Source organism: Elephas maximus, chromosome 6 (assembly GCF_024166365.1).
Source record: "Elephas maximus indicus isolate mEleMax1 chromosome 6, mEleMax1 primary haplotype, whole genome shotgun sequence".
In the NCBI taxonomy this organism is placed as follows: Eukaryota; Metazoa; Chordata; class Mammalia; order Proboscidea; family Elephantidae; genus Elephas; species Elephas maximus.
This window is the reverse complement of record NC_064824.1, coordinates 83,692,630-83,710,181: the sequence shown is the minus strand read 5'-3', so window position 1 is coordinate 83,710,181 and position 17,552 is coordinate 83,692,630.

The following is a 17,552-nucleotide window of genomic DNA, read 5'->3' as shown; positions in this document are numbered from 1 at the left end:
TGAGCAGGTAAGTTTCCAAGTGTTTGATTTCTTTTCCCTGCTTTTTCTGTTATTGATTTCTACTTTTATGGCCTTATGGTCAAGAAAGGTGCTTTGTGATATTTCGATGTTTTGAATTCTGTGAAGGCTTGCTTTATGGCCGAATATGTGATCTATTCTAGAGAATGCTCCATGTGCACTGGAAAAGAAAGTATACTTGGTTGCTGTGGGGTGGAGTGTCCTGTATATGTCTATGAGGTCAAGTTGGTTGATTGTGGCATTTAGATCTTCCGTGTCTTTATTGAGCTTCTTTCTGGATGTTCTGTCCTTCATTGAAAGTGGCGTGTTAAAGTCTTCTACTACTATTGTGGAGCTATCTCACTTTTCAGTGCTGTTAGAGTATATTTTATGTGTCTTGCAGCACTGTCATTGAGTGCATAAATATTTAAATTGGTAATATTCTCCTGGTATATTGTCCCCTTAATCATTATATAGTGCTCTTCTTTAGCCTTTGTGGTAGATTTAAGTTTGAAGTCTGTTTTGTCAGAAATTAGGATAGCCATGTCTGCTCTTTTTTGATTGTTGTTTGCTTGATATATTCTTTTCCATCCTTTGAATATTAGTTTGTGTCTTTAAGTCTTAGGTGTGTCTCTTGTAGGCAGCATATAGCCAGATTCTGTTTTTTTTTTTTTTTAAATCCATTCTGCCACTCTTTGTCTCTTTATTGATGCATTTAGTACATTTACATTCAGTGTGAGTGTAGATAGGTATGAGTTTAGTGGTGTCATTTTGACTCCTTTTTGTGTGTGTTTTTGACAGTTTGTGAATTGTGTGTTCCTCTTTTTTCATTGTGGTTGAATTTGTTTTTGCTGAGTCTTTATGTTTATCTTGTTTTTTATTTTGAAGTGTAGGATTGTTAGTCTACTTTGTGGTTACCTTTATATTTACCCCTATTTTTCTAAGTTTAAACCTAACTTGTACCTCCATATATCACTTTGATTTCCTCTCCACATGGAAGATCTATGCCTATTTTATTTAAAATCCCTCTTTATTGATTATTGTCATCTTTTACATAATGACATCACTGATTCCCTGTTTTAGGCATTTTTTTAAATCTTGATTTATTTTTTAATGATTTCCCTATCTAGTTGATATCTGGTTGCTCTTTTCTGTGTTCTAGTGTTGGTTTGATACCTGATATTATTGATTTTCTATCCAGAGAATTCCCTTTATTATTTCTTGTAGTTTTGGTTTGGTTTTTGCAAATTCACTAAGCTTCTGTTTAACTGTAGATGTCTTAATTTCACCTTCATACTTGAGAGATAGTTTTGCTGGATATACGATTCTTGGCTGGCAATTTTTCTCCTTCAACACTTTGTATATGTCATCCCATTGCCTTCTTGCCTGCATGGTTTCTGCTGAGTAGTCTGAAATTATTTTTATTGATTCTCCTTTTTGGTGACTTGTCACTTATCCCTGGCTGCTCTTAAAATTTTCTCTTTATCTTTGATTTTGGCAAGTTTGATGATAATATGTTTTGGTGACTTTCTTTTGGGATCTACCTTGTATGGGGTTCAGTGAGCATCTTGGATAGATATCCTTTCGTGATATCAGGGATGTTTTCTGCCAACAAATCTTCAACAGTCCTCTCTGTATTTTCTGTTATTCCTCCCTGTTCTGGTATTCTAGTCACTCGCAAGTTATTCTTCTTGTTAGAGTCTCACATGATTCTTAGGGTCTCTTCATATTTTTAATTTTTTTTAATCTGATTTTTCGTCATATATATTGGTGCCAAGTGATTTATCTTCAATTTCACAAATTCTGCATTCCAGTTCCTCAGTTCTGCTCCTCTGACTCTATTGAGTTGTCTAATTCTGTAATTTTGTTGTTAATCTTCTGACTTCCTGAATGCTCTCTCTCTATGGATTCTTGCAGTTTGTTAAATTTTTCATTATGTTTTTGAATAATCTTTTTAATTTCTTCAACTGCTTTATCTGTGTGTTCCTTGGCGTTTTCTGTTTGTTGCCTGATCTAGTTCATGATGTCATTCCTGATGTCTTGAAGAGTCCTGTTTATTAATCTTTTGTATGCTACATCTGGTAATTCCAGGAATACATCTTCATCCGGGAAAGTCCTTCATTCCCTGTTTTGGGAGTTTTTTGAAGCAATCATGGTCTGCTTCTTTATGTGATTTGATATCGACTGTTGGCTCCAGGCCATCTATAAATTATTGTATTAATTTATTTTACATTTGCTCACTGTGTCCTAGTTTCTTGCTTTGTTTTGTTTTGATATAGCCAAATAGGCTACTAGGGTGAGCTAACTTGGTTATTAGAGCCTTTGAAGCACTAATGTCCTGTTACCAGATGGCTAGAGGTATTACCAGGTATATAAGCCTGGGAATCCATTCAGTATTCTTGTATAGATTCAGCTCAGTGTCCTGATAGTTGGTCACCTAGTGTGCAGTGTAGGTTCTCACCTACTATGTTAGAGGAGCAGTGGTGATGGGTGTGTGCACTGGTTTCTGGTAGTGGCAGGGGGTCACACTCTGAGGAAGGCAGGGTGCTGACAGCCCTCCCCCAAGTGTCAGTGAGGAAGGAGCATTTCTGTTCTTTAGAGCACTCTGGTGCATAGGCTTTGCAGCTGTACCTTCGGCACCCAGTGCTTATATCTGTAAGTATGGTTGGCTAGGAGATGTGGATAGAGCCTCCAATCCTCAGACCCCTGCTGTGTGTAGGTGAAGGCCCTGTTTACAAGGCAGAGCAGTATCAGACCTCCAAAACCTACCTCTCCCCACACAGCTGAAGCAGATACAGTCAGATCTCATACAGATTTGCCCTTGCAATATAATAGACACTTGGATCCATATAGGGGTTAGAGACAAAGTCTGTGGACCACTTATGCCTGGACTGGAGCTGCTTCTGCTCTGAGCTTCCAGATTAGGGGAGCCTGCAAAGTTTTTCCCCCCGTTTGTTAAGTTGTTCCTTCTCCCAGGCCAAGAGTATGGCTCAGAGAGTGCAGCAGGTTCTATCTCAGGACCAGGGAAATCAGCTGTTAATGAAGCCGGCTGGGGAAGAGGGGGGAAGGATCAGATAGATAGGAGAGATAGGAGTGCTGTTTTATCTCAGGTTCTAGAGGCATGTATATGATGTGTCCTGGCTGGATCCCCACCAAGATTGCCCCAGGGGTTAGGGCTGTGTCCCCATGCTTGCCTTCTTTTGCTGAAGCAGCTGTGTCCTAAACTCCACAGCCAGTCCCACGGCCGTCAAGCCAGGGGGCTGGTGTGCCAGCACTTCAGTTGTCTTCTTTACTCAAGCAGCCACTTCCTAAATGCCACAGTCAGCCCCATTGTAGACCTGCCACAGGGTCATGTGTGCACCACTCTCCTTGCCTTCTTTCACTGGAGCTGCCGTGTCTCAGGGAACTATCATCAGCCCTGCCACAGTTGCCCCAAAGAATGGCACCAAGGAATCGGAGCTGAGGCACAGCGCAAGCTCTGCAACTCATCGCTACTTCTGCCCATCTTTTCCTCCCCCATCACTCAGACCAATTCCTTAATTTTTCCTCTGATGCTCACGGATTCTAGTTGGTCATATATATAATCGATTCACATGTTTTTTCGGGTCTTTGTTTTAAGAGGGATCAGCAGAAGCTACTGATTAGTTTGCCATCTTGGCCCTGCCCCCTCTGCTATTTCCTTTAGATGAATTTTTATAATAAATAAGTAAATAAATAATTTTTTTTTATACAACATCTGTCTTCATATATTTTAATCTTTTTTGTCCAGAAGTCTACTTCCTCTGATAATATAGCTACCCCATCATTTTTATATTTAGGTTTTGCATGATATTATTTTTTTTCACTTTTTTGTAGGGCAGTATATATTTAGGTCTTGCTTTTTAACCTAGCCTAATCTCTGCTTTTCATTGGAGTGTTTAAAACATTTTTTAAATTAAACATTGATAAGGTTGGATTTAATTTTACTACTCTTATTTTCTATATTTCATTCCTATTTCTTCTTAGAGATTTCATTGTTTTTGGATTCTATGTGTTTTTCCTCATAGTTCGTATATTTTGTTATAGAAGAGAAGAAAAAGAAAGATTAAAAGACTATTGGTATAAGTGTATATATATATATGTAAGTAGATAAAAAGGTAAGTGTATATGATTTTCTGAATATAGAAAAAGTTGTAAGAAGAAGAAGCATTATATCCAGCCAGTTGACATTTGTTGATGAGAAGATATTAATATTTTTTTCATGCCTCACTTTATTTAATAAGCACTTTTACTTGTGTATTTTAAACGGAATAGTTATTTAATAGTGAAATCACTTTAGTGGAGATGCCACTTTAATAGAAAGTGAATTTTAAAAAGTTGGTGTTAGTCTTGCAATTTTTTGTCATTTGTATATATAATTTATTTATTTTTGTATATATAATTGAATGACAACCAAAAGCAAAAATAGAGAGGCTGTGTCTTACATACTTTGGACATGTTGTCAGGAAGGATCAGTCCCTGGAGAAGGACATCATGCTTGGTAAAGTACAGGTTCAGTGGAAAAGAGGAAGACCCTAGACGAGATGGATTGACACAGTGGCTGCAACAATGGGCTCATGCGTAATAACAATTGTAAGGATGGTGCAGGACCAGGCAGTGTTTTGTTCTATGGTACGTAGGTTCACTATGAGTCAGAACTGACTATACAGCACCTAACAACAACAAATAATTGAATAGATTGGATTTTCTACTAAGATTTTTATTATTTTTATTGTAATTTGTTTCATTTATTTTGCAACTTTTATATCCACTCATTATTTTATTGCTACAGAGAAACCAATAGTAAATTATAATTCTTATTGCATAAAACCACAAAATCTGCTTATAGAAGACAATATAAAAATCTCGTTAAACCTGTTGTTGTCAAGTTGATTCCAACTCTTAGCGACCCTATAGAACTGCCTGTTAGGGTTTGCAAGGAGCTGCTGGTGGATTTAAACTGCCAGCCTTTTGGTTGGCAGCCTTAGCTCTTAACCACTGTGTCACCAGGGCTTCAATATAAGAATATTGCTATTTAAGTATGGTGAATAGTTCTACTATGTATCCTGTGGGATCACTATGACTCATAGCGACTCTGTAGGATAGAGTAGAGTTGCCCCATAGGGGCCCTAGTGGCACAGTGGTTAAATGCTCGGCTGTTAACAGAGAAGTCAGAAGTTTGAACCCACCAGCTGCCCTGTGGGAATGATGTGACAATCTGCTTCTGTAAATATTACCGCCTTGGAAATCCTATGGGGCTAATGTACGCAGATTTCAAAACAACCATCACACTTCATCTTATTTAGCTGTAAATTTCTAAGCTGCAAGTGAATTTCCTGTATGCCTCTGTTGAGAACAAATGAAGAAACTATTTGAAAGTAGTATCCTTATGATGTAGTTTTGTTCTTCTGTACCCAAGTATTCAATTCTACTGAAATGTTACTATTATTAAAAAAAGAGAAAAAAAAAAAACTCTAAAGAAAAAGGTAGAGAAATGTGATTTTGTATAAACTTTTTCATCTTTACAAGTTATAAATCCTATTCTGGGGAATTTTCCGGCACACATGACCTAAAAAAAAGACCTAAAGGACAGATCAATTGACTGTATTCAAAGTCACTCTGGGTAACTACTTAACAGTTACAGTCTTTCCCTTAAAGCCCACTGAGGCTTATTGTTTTCTCAGCCAGTGAAAATTTTGCCTGCTCATCTGTTTTATCTGCCTGCAGTACTAACCTCATGCCAAAATTGTTAGTGTTCCACAAATTAATGGTAGAAAGTTATTGTACAAAGTTCTTAAAACTCTATAATTGCACACACTGGAGAAAATTATCACTAAATATGTTTTAGATTGATTGCTTTTCTAACACAGCCTGGATGTTGTTGTTGAAAAGATTTCTGAAAATAACTAGATCTGCTATTAAGCTTTACTTATTCTATTACTGTGTTATGGATTGAATGGTGTCCCACAAAAATGTGTCAACTTTGATAGGCCGTCATTCCCACTATTGTATGATTGACCACCATTTTGTCATCTGATGTGATTTTCCTATGTCTTGTAAATCCTACCTCTATGATGTTGATAAACTGGTATTAGCAGGAGTTATATTTTACTCGGATATGCAATCAACACCCATGGAAACAGCAGTCAGGAAACCGAAAGACACATTGTATTGGGCAAATCTGCTGCAAAAGACCTATTTAAAACATTGAAAAACAAAGATGTCACCTTGAAGACTATGGTGCCCCTGATCCAAGCTATGGCGTTTTCAATGGGCTCATATTCATGTGAAAACTAGACGATGAATAAGGAAGACCAAAGAAGAAATGACATCTTTGAATGCTGGTGTTAGCAAAGAATATTGAATATACCATAGACTGCCAAAAGAACAAACAAATTTGTCTTGGAAGAAGTACAACCAGAAAGCTCCTTAGAAACAAGGATGGCAAGACTTCATCTCACATACTTTGGACATGTTATCAGGAGGGATCAGTCCCTGGAGAAGGGCATCATGCTTGGTAAAGTAGAGGGTCAGCAAAAAAGAGGAAGACCCTCAATGAGATGGATAGACACAGTTGGTGCAGCAGTGGGCTCAAGCATAATGATTCTGAGGATGGTGCAGGACTGGGCAGTGTTTTGTTCTGTTGTACATAGGGTTGCTATAAGTGGGAACCAACTCAGCTGCACCTAACAACAACAACCACCTTTTAATGAGGCAGGGCTCAATCTACAAGATTAGGTTGTGTCTTAAGTTGATCTCTTTTGAGATACAAAAGAGAAGAATGAGCAGAAAGACATGGAGCCCTCATACCAGTGCCAGGAGCAGAGCATGTCCCTGTGCTGAGAAGCTCCTACACCAGGGAAGATTGATAACAAGTACATTCCTCTGGAGCCAGCAGAACCTCTCCCTGGAGCTGGTTCCCTGAATTCAGACTTCTAGCCTACTACACTGTGAGAGGATAAACTTCTGTTTGTCAAAGTCACCCACTTGTGGTATTTATATTATAGCAGCAGTAGATGACTAAGACATACTGGAAGAAAATAACCATGCTTAATAACTCTGGAGGGATTATGAAACAACTTTTGATATGTTTGCATTATAGATACATGGGTTATTAGTTAGAAAAAATAGTATTAGCCTCTACATTTTAAAGATATGGGAAAGGAGAGAAAATTCACAACATATGTGTTACTATAATTATATATTAACACACTGGATAATTTTCATATAATCTAACTTTAATATTAAGGCCCAGCAGGAGAGTCTCAGGATACAAATTTATATCAATTTAAAAGAATTCCAAAATGACAATAAAGTTGTTAGTGTCAGTATATCTCCAGAAGAATTCAAGGATTCCCATAACTTTAGAACCCATTAACTTTCATTCCATCAACTTCCCTATTAGTGATGATACTATAACTACTTACTCACAGCAAGCTAATAGTGCTAAGCTCTCTCATCTAACGTATCAAAGTATTTATTCCTAAAACAAAAGCAAAACAAATCTCTTGTCTTTTCTCCTCCTTGAATAGGTAAGATATTCTAAAATTTGAAGCTAAACTAGACAACTGTAATTACTTTATCTATAGTTTTTTTTAATATAATTTGCTGTCTCCTTCCTGCTACCAGCTCATGACCATATAGTGAGGATTGTCTTTTCTCTTACTCTTCCTTCTCCTTCTGGAATTTTAATTATTCAGAGATTAGAACATTTCATTCTGTGTTTGGTGTCTTTATAGGCCTTTTGTGTAGCCTATCTCTTTATCTGTTAGTGTTACATTCTACTAAAGTTCCAGCAATGATATCCCTGGTTCTATGTCCTCTTCTAAATCTGGCTTTAATTTCTGGCCGGTCCCTGTCAATATGCTGCTGCAGCTGCTTTTGAATGATCTTCAGGAAAATTTTGTTTGCATGTGAAATTAATGATATGTTTTAATAATTTCCACATGGGGTTTGATCACCTTTCTTGAGAATAGGCAAAAATATGATCTTTTCCAGTCCACTGGCCAGGTAGCTGTCTTCCAAGTTTCTTGGCATAGACGAATGAACATTCCAGTGGTGCAAACATTTGTTGAAACATCTCAATTGGTATTCCATCAATTCCCAGAGCCTCGTTTTTTGCCGATGCCTTCAGTGCAGCTTGGACTTCCTTCAGTACCATAGGTTCCTGATCATATGTTACCTCCGGACATGGTTGAACATGGACCAGCTCTTTTTGGTATAGTGACTTTGTATTCTTTCCATCTTCTTTTGATGCTTCCTGCATTGTTTAATATTTTCCCCATGGAATCCCTCAGTATTACAACTCCAAGCTTGAATGTTTTCTTTCTTTTTCTCAGCTTGAGAAATTCTGAGAGTGTTTTTCCTTTCTGGTTTTCTATCTCTGGATCTTTGCACATGTCATCATAATGGTTTACTTTGTCATCTCAAGCCACCCTTTGAAATCTTCTGTTCAGCTCTTTTACCTCATCGTGTTTTTCCTTTTGCTTTAGCTATTCAACATCGAAGAGAAAGTTTCAGAGTCTCTTCTGACATCCATTTAGGTCTTTCCTTTCTCTCCTGTCTTTTTAATGACTTCTTGCTTTCTTCGTGTATGATGCCTTGATGTCATTCCACAACTTGCCTGGTCTTAGGTCATTAGTGTTCAATGCATCAAATCTATTCTTGAGATGGTCTCTAAATTCAGGTGGGATATACTCAAGGGCGTACTTCGGCTTTCATGGGTTTGTTCTAATTTTCTTCAGTTTCAACTTGAACTTGCATATGAGTAATTGATGGTCTGATCCACAGTAGGCCCCTGGCCTTATTCTGACTGATGATATTGAGCTTTTCCATTGTCTCTTTCCACAAAGGTAGTTGATTTGATTCCTGTGTATTCCGGCTGGTGTGGTCCTCATTTATGCTGGTGAAAAAAGATATTTGCAATGAAGAAGTCATTGGTCTTGCCAAATTCAATCAGATGATCTCTGGCATGGTTTCTATCACCAAAGCAATATTTTCCAACTACGGATCCTTCTTCTTTGTTTCTAGCTTTTGCATTCCAATCACCAATAATTATCAGTACCTCATGATTGCACGTTTCAGACTGCGGAAGCTGGTAAAAATCTTCAATTTCTTCATTTTTGGCTTTAGTGGTTGGTGGGTAAATTTGAACAACAGTCGTATTAACTGGTCTTCCTCGTAGACGTGTGGGTATTATTCTATTACTGATGGTGTTGTACTTCAGGACTGATCTTGAAATGTTCTTTTTGATGATGACTGCAATGCCATTCCTCTTCAAGTTGTCATTCCCAGCATAGTAGACCATACAACTGTTCAATTCAAAACAGCCAATACCAGTCAATTTCAGCTCACCAATGCGTAGGATATTGATGTTTATGTGTTTTATTTCATTTTTGACGATTTCCAATTTTCTGAAATTCATACTTTGTAAATTCCAGGTTACGATTATTAATGGATATTTGCAGCTGTTTCTTCTCAATTTTAGTCATGTCACATCAGCAATGAAGGTCTGGAGAGCTTGATTCCATCTGTGTCATTAAGGTTGACTTTACTTTGAGGAAGCAGTTCCTTCCCAGTCGTATTTTGAGTGCCTTCCAACTGAGGGCTCATCTTCCAGTATTATATCAGACAATGTTCTGCTGTTAGTCATAAGGTTTTCACTGGCTAATTGTTTTCAGAAGTAGACCACCAGGTCCTTCTTCCTAGTCTTAGTCTGGAAGCTCAGCTGAAACCTGTCCACCATGGGTGATCCTGCTGATATTTGAACACTGGTGGCATAGCTTCCAGCATTGCAGCAACACAAAAGCCCCCACAGCATGACAAACTGACAGACGCATGGGGGTAGTTTTGTCTAGTGTGCTATTAAATACAGTAATTTAATACCTTTTTTTATGTTTTCCTTTCATAGATATTCTATCTAATTATTTTTAAGAATTCCTGGTTCACTCATTATATCTTCTTGATTCTTATTATTTCATGCTTCTCTTTGTTTTTTAATATACATAGTGAATGCACTGTTCTTTTCTGTATCTGAAATTATATAAAATAATTGCAGTACTGCAATAATAGTAATGCTTCTAAAGATTCTTGCTCATATTGAATGATTTTCTTGCCTCGTTTCTGATTTTGTACCATGAACTTTTCATTTTTATGGGAAAATTATTTGAAGAAACACTTTTAAGCCTATAACAATGTTCATCAAGATGTTCCTCCAGAATGAGTTTTTGTTTGGCTCTGTCAGAGGATTACGGAATTTACATAACTCTGTCAACTTTAAACAAAATTCATAGTTTGAGATTTTGAAGGAAGGGAGTATCAGACAGGGAGTTTGAATTTACGTTGCAACTCTATGTTATGGCTGCTGTCTCATTAAAAATTTCAGGGGTAACACTCCTTGGAATATATCCTAGAGAAATAAGAGCCGTCACACAAATAGATATACGCACACCCATATTCATTGCAGCACTGTTTACAATAGCAAAAAAATGGAACCAATCAAGGTGCCCATCGATGGATGAATGAATAAACAAATTATGGTATATTCACACAATGGAATACTATGCAACAATAAAGAACAAAGATTAATCTACAAAACATCTCATAACATGGAGGAAACTGGAAGGCATTATGCTGAGTGAAATTAGTTACAAAAAGAAAATATTGTATGAGACCACTATTACAGAAACTCAAAAAAAAGGTTTAAACACAGAAGAAAATACTCTTTGATGATTAGGAGGGTGGGGAGAGAGAGAAAGGGGTATTCATTTATTTGATAACAGACAAGAATTATTTTAGGTGAAGGGAAGGACAACACACAATACAGGGGAGGTCAGCATAGCTGCACTAAACCAAAAGCCAAGAAGTTTCCTGAATACAACAAACACTTTGAGGGACAGAGTAGCAGGGGTGGGATCTGGGGACCATGGTTTCAGGGAACATCTAGGTCAATTGGCATAACAAAGGGTATTAAGAAAACGTTCTGCATCCCACTTTGGTGAGTGGTGTCTGGGGTCTTAAAAGCTAGCAAGTGGCCAATAAAGAACAAAGGTGAATCCACAAAACATCTCATAACATGGTTGAACCTGGAGGGCATTACACTGAGTGAAATTAATCAGTCGTGAAAGGACAAATATTGTATGAGATCACTATTATAAGAACTCCAAGAAAAGGTTTAAACACAAAAGTAAAATTTTATTGATGCTTACAATGATGGGGAGGGAGAGAAAGGGGTATTCACTAATTAGATAGTAGACAAGAAGTATTTTAGGTGAAGGGAAGGACAACACACAATACAAGGGAAGGCAGCACAACTGGACCAAAGAAAGAACAACGAAGTTTTCTGAACACAACCAAACACTTTGAGGGACAGAGTAGCTGGGGCTGGGGCCTGGGAACCATGGTTTCTGGGGACCTCTAGGTCAATTGGCGTAACAAAGGCTTTTAAGAAAGTGTTCTGCATCCCAGTTCGGTGAGCAGTGTCTGGGGTCTTAAAAGTTTTTGAGCGGCCATCTAAGAAGTACCAGTTGGTCCCAACCCACCTGGAGCAAAGGAGAATGAAGAACACTAGAGACACAAGGAAAATATTAGCCCAAGAGAGAAAACACCCACATAAACTAGAGACTCCATCAGCCTGAGACCAGAAGAGCTAGGTAGTGCCTGGCTACGCTCAGTGACTACTCTGACAGGGAACACAGCAGACAGTCCCTGATGGAGCCAGAGAAAAGTGCAGAGAAGAACTCAAATTCACGTAAAAAGACCAGACTTAATGTTCTGACTGAGACTGGAGGAGCCCCCAAAGACGTGGCCCCTGGACGCTCTGTTAACACAGAACTAAACCACTCCTGAAGCCCACTCTTCAGACAAAGATTAGACTGGAGTATAAAAGATAAAATAATACTCGTGAACAGTGTGCTTCTTAGTTCAATCAGATACATGATACCAAATGGGTGACTTCTGTCTGGAGGCAGAATGAGAAGGCAGGAAGGGACAGGAACTGATTGAAGGAACACAAGAGACTTGAGGTGGAAACGGGGAGTGTGCTGTCACATTATAGGGGTTGCAACTAATGTCACATAACAATACATGTATACATTTTTGTGTGAACAATTAACTTGAGCTGTAAACTTTCACCTAAAGCACAGAAAAAAAAAAAAAAAAGACTACAGCCTTCAGAATGGATTTCACCTCAACGTAAAGAAAAAAATCTTCACAACTGAAGGAATAAGCAACATCATGATAAATGGAGAAAAGACTGAAGTTGTCCGGGATTTCATTTTACTTGGATCTGCAATCAATGTCCATGGAAGCAGCAGTCAAGAAATCAGACATATTGTGTTGGGCAAATCTGCTGCAAGAGACCTCTTTAAAGTGCTGAAAAATACAGATGTCATATGCCTGACCCAAGCCACGGTGTTTTCAATTGCCTCATATGCATGTGAAAGCTGGACAGTGAATAAGGAAGACCAAATAAGATTTGATGCCTTCAAATTAAAGTGTTGGTAAAGAATATTGAATATACCAGGGACTGCCAGAAGAACGAACAGATCTGTCCTGGAAGAAGTACAGCCAGAATGGTCCTTTGAAATAAGGATGGCAAGACTTCATCTTAGGTTCTTTGGACATGTTATCAGGAGGGACCAGTCCCTGGGATGGGCATCACGCTTGGTAAAGTAGAGGGTCAGCTGAAAAGAAGCCACACAGTGGCTGTAACAATGGGCTCAAACACAGCAATGATTGTGAGTATGGTGCAGAATCAGGCAATGTTTTGTTTTGTTGTACATAGGATTGCTATGAGTTGGAACTAACTCGAAGGCACCTAACAACAACGCCAATTAAAAATAAAAGTGACCTCAAGCTTGAGTTGTTTTTTACTTTTACTATGCACCCACATTCATTTTTACTTTATTTAAAAAAGAAAAAAGAGCCAAGGTGGTGCAATGATTATGAGCTCAGCTGCTAACCAAAAGGTAGGCAGTTTGAATCCTCCAGCTGCATCTTGGAAACCCTATGGGGCAGTTCTACTCTGTCCTATAGGGTTGCTATGAGTTGAATGAGTCAGAATTGACTCAAGGGCAACAGCTTGATAGTTAAAAAAAAAAAAAGAAATGGAGGCCTGGTGTGGTAGTTAACAGCTCACCTACTAACCAAAATGTTGGCAGTTCAAATCCATCAGCTACTTTTTGGAAAATCTACGGGGCAGTTCTGCTCTGTCCTATAGGTTTGCTATGAGTTGGAATGGGCTCAATGGCAATGGGTTTGGCTTTTGGTTTTATAGTAGAAATTACTATATTTAATTTTAAATACCTATTATTAAATAGGAAAACCTAATGGTGTAGTGGTTAAGTGCTATGGCTGCTAACCAAAGGGTTGGCAGTTCGAATCCATCAAGCGCTCCTTGGAAACTCTATGGGGCAGTTCTACACTGTCCTACAGGGCTGCTATCAGTCAGAATCAACTCGATGGCAACAGGTTTGTTATTTTTTGGTTTATTATGAAGCAAAAATAATAATTTTTCTACAATTTACTAAGTATGTAAAACAATTAAATGCAGATAAAAGGAGACAAATGTGATGTTAATTTATCTTTAGGATATTTTATCAATTATATATTATTAAACTTTATTAAATTAAAGTTCAATTGTATATAAAATTATTATATTCTATTTAATTAGTCTCCCGTAGAGGCCTCAGCTTAATTTTTAAGTCCATGAATTGTTAGAATTTTTATTTTTAAGGACCCACTTAATAAAATGTGAAAATTTATTTCCACTATTTCTATTTGCCTTTGGAAAAAAAGAAAACTCTTCAATTTTTTAAATAATTCACTTATAATGGAGGTTTATAGATAGGTTCTTCCAAATCTGACTTAGAAATCCTTTTTTCTAAGGTACGTACAGATTGTAGATGAGCCTCATAGTGCTAATTCATTTGAAATACAATGATAAATCTTTCTGCTCCTTGTAAATATAAAAGATCCCATCTGGTAAAGAAATATTGAGTTACGTTGTTTAAGGTAATTGATACATTGATACATCTAAGACATTCTTCTTCCCGTATACTGCTATCTTTTATTATTTGCGCACAACTTTTGGCATTATATGTTAAAAAAAAAAAAAAGACCTATTTTGTTTTAGTTTTTAAGTGTTTTTGCTACATAGACACAAATTCAGCTATACATCCTCAAGAGTACATCTTAAAATTGTTCATAATACACACTCTGTTAATACCTGGGCATGTTGTGCTCTGTGTGTGGACATTTGGAAAAAAAGATATGTAATTTCACTTCCAACTTCAGTTAACATAAAGTTAGGAAGGAACAAATTGATTCATTTGACACAATCGTATTCCAACACCTTGCTGATGTGTGTGGGTATATATATTAAAATTGGAATCTATTTTATAACTCAAATTCAAATATAATGATTGGTGATTGGTTCACTTTCTCCACTCCAGAAAGATGAGTTTGGGGCAGATAGACAAGCACCAAGCAACCTTTTTATGGCAAGGAGGGAGGTGGAGGAGGATCTCTGTGTACCTGGTTTTCCCAGGCTAGGCCTCTATTAAGTGGGTCAATGAAAAAGAAAGACCCTGAGTGATTGGTACAAGAGGTTAAAGCCCTAGGCTACTAACTAAAAGGTTAGAGATTCTAATTCACCCAGAGGCACCTCACAAAAAAGGCCTGGCTATCTACTGCCAAAAAATCATCCATTTAAAATCCACAGAGCACAGTTCTACTCTGACACACATAAGGTCTCCATGAGCTGGAATCAACTCCAAGGCAACTTGTTCATGTTTTTTGTTTGTTTGCTTTACCAGTGGGAATATTAATGGCATCTACCTTCCCGGTAGTCCTAGAAAAGCCTAGAACAGCAAATGAGTGCAAAAGAGAAGAAAACTGGCTCCATAGAAGACAGGATAAGGGGATTACAGAATGAATTGCCTAAAACTGTAGACTTTGGGCTTTAGAGAACTGAGAGAAAGTTTACAAAAAGAGGAAAGGAATTTGAAAAGTAGATGTCTGACTTGTAAATTGTATTGAGATGGGCAGGATTAGGGAGAAGATTTTTAAGAAATTACTCCAGCTTCCTGTTGTTTCTTCAACAGATTCTGGTAAACATTTTAATTGCTTTTTAAAATCTCTATATATCCATACCACCACCCATCTGTCAGTTTGTTGTACTGTGGTGGCTTGTGTTTTGCTGTGATGTTGGAAGTTATGCCACCGGAATTTCATATACCAGCAGGGCCACCCATGATGGATAGGTTTCAGAAGAGACTTTACATAAAAACAAACTAAGAAGAAAGGTCTGGCTATCTAACTTCTGAAAATTAATCAGTGAAACCTTTATGGATCACGACAATCATGAATATGGAACAGGACAGGGCACAGTTTTGTTTCGTTATTCATAGGGTCATCATATGTCAGAGCTGATTTGAGAGCAACTAACACTTGGGAACACCGCCAGCATGTATGCATATCTATATATATATATTTTCTTTTCTATGCCTAAATAGTGTTTCTTTGAAGATGATATTCTAGAAAATAGCTTTTAATTGGATATAATGAAGTCCAGTTTTTTTGTGCAAATTTTGAGAATAACAGAAATTGAAGCCCAGAGAGGTCCAAGACTACCTCTCTAATGAAAAATAGAGCTTGACTAGAGGAGAAGCTTTCTAACTTGTTTTGATTCTTATTTGACTAAACTACATTAAAAATATAATAAATTGTTAAAAACTGCCTTTTTCCTCTCACGTTTAAGAACAAGAAATATTTGTTTGACAGCTAGACTTTGTTTCTTGGAATACTTACAGCAAATTAATACTCAATTATTATTTTTTTTTAATCCCTGATCAGATTATCCATACGGATTTCTAAATTTTTTTTTTTCTGTTGGTAAACTGGATCATAGGCTGTTGTATACTTTGAACAATTGGATAGAGTTCAGAACCTAGCACTGTGTTGGCTTCTGAGCAAACAATGGTTCACATTTAATTCATTCATTTTTTTCCTGAAATTCAGTGATTCAAATAGTCATTGAATGAGACTGTCTGAATGTATTCCACCAAATACAAATGGTTTTGAATTCTCCAAAAGAAATGAAAAAAAGACTGTCTATTGGAAGTCGCCTTTGAAACTGAACACAATCTCTTCTCCCTGAAATCTGAACTTTTTTCTGTTTCCAGTGACCCAAGTTAGAAATCTAGCATTTTTCTCTGACCTCTCCCTCATTCTTAATATCCATCCAATCGTTCTCCAATGTCAAGCTCACAAATATTTTCTCAGGTGTATCCAACACCAATTTCTAAACTCTAGCTCATTCCTTGATTAGATTAATAACAAAATAACAACCAACACCAAACCTTAGCTGATCCTATGTTTCTACTCTTCAGTTCATTCTCCACTCTATTATCTACATTTTGTTTCCAATTATGGGATCCCTCTGCTTAAAAATCCTCCGCTCTTCCTGTGGTCTTAGGATAAAGACCAAAGCCTTAACATAGTTCCCAAAGCCCTCCCATATCTGGACTCTGACTTCCTGCACAGCCTTATCTCTCACCCTTTACTGTCTTCACTTCTTTCTAGTCTTCCAACAGTTTCCCCAAATGCTGCAGGTAATGTTTTTTGTAATAAGAACACATTCTTATTTTTCTCTCCTTCATCTGCCTAACTTTACTCATTCTTTAGTTCTCAGCTTTGAGGTTTCTTCCTCCTGGAAATCTTCTCTGACCATCTATGCCCCTCTCCCCATCCTATCAAGTCCCAGTTAAAGGCCGCACACTTATTATCCTTTAACACCCTGAATGTTCCTGTCATAGCACCTATTATGATTTATTATATTTGTTTCATTTTTGTAACCTTATGCTCCCTTCTAATAGTTTAAAATCAGGAAGGGCAGAGGCTATTTCCTTTTGTTCTCTGTTACATCCCCCAGTATATAAAGCTTGTAGTCAGTAGTTGTTTAATAATTGACTATCAAATCACTGAGTGCCAGACAAAATGAATGTGTTAAAAGTGAACCTTTATTTGATCTAGAAAAGAATTATTATATCTCTATCTTCTCCTTCCCTTTGTCCTCTTCTGAGATCATCACTGCCTTTGCTTGCAAGTAATTAAGCAGAAACACACACACACACAACATAAGTTTTGTGGGTAGAACTAAAAATTTATACCTTGAATTTGGCTACATTTCTATTACTATGCTAGATAATTAGCCAAATATCTACAACTGCAACACACTTCATGGAACAGATGCATGCTAAAAACTCCATTTCTGTCAGTTGACTCATATGTTCACATTGATTTATATTTTAATTGCAATATCACTTTATTTTCCCACTATCCTCAGTGGCCATTGATTTCAATTATGTTGCCACTTTCCCTCAGCCTGCAAAACAGTCATGTAAACACCCGTGTGTGATTGTGTAGATGGCTGCCATCATTTAAACACATTGCTTTTTAAAAGTTTACCCATTTAAATAATGCTCTTCATTAGAAAATAGTATATTTTTTGTTACTGAAAAATTGATTATTAGAAA